General features: G+C 37.8%; 1 pseudogene; it reads right to left on the reverse strand.

The window, feature by feature from the left end:
• Positions 1-2,413: 2,413 nt before the first annotated feature.
• Positions 2,414-3,454, reverse strand: LOC103733407 (annotated as a pseudogene).
• Between the last annotated feature and the right edge of the window lie 365 nt (positions 3,455-3,819).

Consider the following 3,819-nt stretch of genomic DNA (forward strand, 5'->3'; position numbering starts at 1 on the left):
TATCATCTATGTATCTATATATCTATCTATCTAATCTATCATCTATCTATCATCTATCACCTATCTATCATCTATCATCTATGTATCTATGTATCTATCTATTATCTATCTATCTATCTATCATCTATCATCTATCTATAATCTATCTCTATCAATCAATCAATCAATAATCTATCTATCTATCTATCTATCTATCTATCTATCTATTTATGTATCTTCTATCTATCTACATATATATTGTCCACTGCCTTTGCATGAATTACACTTCCACTTAAATATTTATGGACTACAGAAACTTACCAATTTTTTAGAAGGAAAGAACATTTATCATACAGCAGTCATTCTAAACTATAAAATCTTTCATGAAATTCTGTACAAATCCTTTTAGAGGATCTCCCATTCAGGTTGTGATCAGAAGGTACTAATCTCTGTTAGGAAAGGAAAAATGGATACAATGTTCTTAACAGCATCCTAGGTACAAATCCACCATTCACTTTTTGTGCTCACACGAGAGGCACTTCTTTGTGATTTGTGAAATGAAATCACATCTCTCACGTAATTCCCAGATCATGCCTATAAATGGCTTATAAGAGTATATGCTTTATCTTATGAAGAAGTGAACACATAAAAGTCATTGAATGCGATTTTAATTTTGGATATTTTTCCTTGGTTTTGATTGAAGTCTCACTGTGAATCTTCAGGTTTGAGTGATTATTGTTTAGATGAACAGATGACAGTCAACAGGCAGTGTGTCCTTTCTAAAATGAGACGCTGTTGGGTCAGGTTGGGATTCCTGAGACTGAGGTGTGGAGGGAATTATGCAGCCCTAGAGATCTCTGGAGAGGTCCGCTGTGAGAGTACCTGAAACTCCTCATCCCGCCTTTCTAGAAATGAAGCAATTAATTTGTCTGTAGGGATCAATTTGGTTACTACTTTTTATACATTTATTTTAAGAATAAAATATAAAACACATAAATTGTGCATATTAATGTGGTGTGGTACTTTGAAAAGTTTCTATACACATATGCATTCTGTCATGTCAAAAATTATGTTAGACACGTCTATCTCCTCAATTATTTTATATTTCTTCATGATAGGAGCTTTCAAATTCCTTACTTCCAGATTTAAAAATATACAATACATTATGACTTTGTGTCATCTTCCTAATGTATTTAGCCTCTTGCTTCTCTCTGTGGGTAATGGTACCCTTCACTGCTTTAAGTTTCAAAGTATAGGGCTTGGAGAGATGACCCAGCCAGTAAGTTTCTGTCTCTTCAAGCATGAGGACCCAAGTTTGAATATCCACCACTTACATTTAAAACTTAATTATAAACCGGGAATGGCTATGCATCCCTTTAATCCCAGCACTTAGGAGGCAGACACAGGTAGGTCTCTCTGAGATCGAGATCAGCTGGAACTACATGGTGAGTTCCAGGCCAATTTGGGCTACAGGGAGACCCTCTCTCTAAATATTATTATGCATGGTTGTGTCTACCTTTACTATCAGCACAGGAAAAACAGAGCCTGGAGTATACTTGGAGCTCTGTGGTCAGCTAATCTAGTAGAAGTCATGAGATCCTGGCTCAGTGAGAAACTGTCCCAGTGATAAAGATGGAGAAACAATTGTGGATTTTTAAAAATCATGCAGACATTGGATTTAATGTAAGAAAATAAGACAAGATGCACAAAATCAGCATTATCAACTCCATAGTTACCTAGGTCTGCTCCACTTCCCATAAAGCTTTCATACAGGTACATGAAAAACTAGCAAATTATGGATCTTTTAGATAATAAAATAATACTACAGTCTGACAACATTTAAGTGTCAAGAACACAGCTAACATACACCCCTACTGACAATTTCTGCTTTAACAAAATCTTCAATTAATATACCTATAACTAAAATTAATAGAAATGCCAATATAATACTTACATTTATAGGCTCTGTATCAGACAGTACACTGATCATTAAGAAAACAGAGCAATAAAATAGATGATTGACGTTGAAGAGTACTGTATAGTCTGTTCTGAGAACAGGGAGAAGGAAATCCATGATAAACTATCAAAAGTTTATCCAGTGCCCTGCTAAGGAAACTCTTGCACACTACCAGTCTGTTAAATCAACACCTGAAAGCTTTATAAAAGTTCAAGTTACACTATTCATTTTTAAAAAATCATCTTCAAAAGTAACAAAGGTTTTAGCACCTTCTCTCCTCCCCATAAATGTCAATGAGAAAAATAAAATGCCAATGTTCAAAGTATTGGTCCTTATTTAAGAGGCATTAACCCATTTTATGGCTTAGGATTAAATATGAAAATAGGCCAGATCTGATCTGAATAATAAACAGAAGGTAGCTAGTCTGCTATCCCTGTCTAGATGGGGGCTGGACAAGAAAACTACCCACTCCCCCATTTATTGCTTTGAAACAGGTGCATATACTTGAATCCTGACAATCTGAATTCTAAGAGCACAGTGTCTGTGCCACTTTGAAAAGAAGGTAACCTCTTGATCACTGGGAGAGGAAATGCTGAGACTCTCCTCTCCACAGCTCATGTCTTCACAAGAATCCTCACTTTCACTTTCATCAAAACAACCCTATTCCAGGATCTTGGCAGCTCTGGGACCCTGTAGTAGCTGTTGTGGAGGTTTTGGGCTGTGCACCTCCAAACAATCCAAACCAGCTTCTTAAGATCTCTGGTTTGCAACATTCCAGAGAAGAATATCAGCTAGACATTTAGAAACTAATTCCCTCCAGTAATAGAATTCAGTGTCATTAATCTTCAATTTTTTTAACAACCAGGAAATTTTCCAATAATTCAACTGATTTATTGTTTCTACTTCCAAATTGAGAAGGCACAGGCTTTGCTTTTGAGGAGACAAGTAGGCAGGTGCAAGCTTTCAGCTGAGCTTCTAGTTTATCAAGGCTCAGTGTTTCTTTCCTTTCTAAAGTATGAAAAAATACATGAATATGGTATAAATGCAAAAAGTTTAAGGTAGTAGTAGCTTCCAATTCATAGTGCAATTTTTCTGAAATTATTTTTTCCATCCGTTTGATGTTAGAAGCTGTACATTTACACTGACTGATCCAGATCACATCATAGATGGACAGGACATTGCTTTCTTCTTCCAGCAGCCAGCAAAAACCAGCAGACTCCAAGGCAAGACAAAGTTTCAATTTCACCTTCATAAGAACCAAGAATCTGTCCAAAATATTGACAGCTAGAACAAAAGTTTCAGTGCAAGATTCAAAAAAGTTAGTTAAACTCCTTAAATCCTCTACTTTGGCATTTCTCAATCTTGAACACAAAGTGTTATCATTCTCTGGGGGGGCCCTCGATCAAGCTCAGTCCTTTCTCTGGAGGTTGGAATCTGTTGTTCTACATAGAAGCTCAACCGTCAAAGGAGCTGGACCCCTTTGCCACCTGCCAAGTGCTCGGCCTCCAAATCCTTCATCATGCCCAAGATGCCCCCATGGCCCTCATAGGTGCGGACAGGGTAGGACCTGTCTTGGAGGTCTGGAGCCCATCAGTGCTGCCCCAGGCCCTGCATCCTACCACCCTGGTTGCCTCGCAGTGGTGTCCCGCACCCTCCCTGGGCCCCACAAGCACAGCTCTGCGTCTGACTCCCAATTGTGGATATTAATCTACCACTTCCACATGTGCATACTCACACATACACATACATGTTCACACAATACACCACATACATCCTCAAAAGATTTAAATATATTTCATTTGGATAAGCTGATCCTCTGAATAGCAAGCCGAACTAACCGGCAAATGAATGCATGCCTTCTTCTCTAGCCTTTCACCTATTTG

The sequence above is a fragment of the Nannospalax galili genome, unplaced genomic scaffold (assembly GCF_000622305.1).
Source record: "Nannospalax galili isolate Female #2095 unplaced genomic scaffold, S.galili_v1.0 scaffold936, whole genome shotgun sequence".
NCBI lineage: Eukaryota > Metazoa > Chordata > Mammalia > Rodentia > Spalacidae > Nannospalax > Nannospalax galili.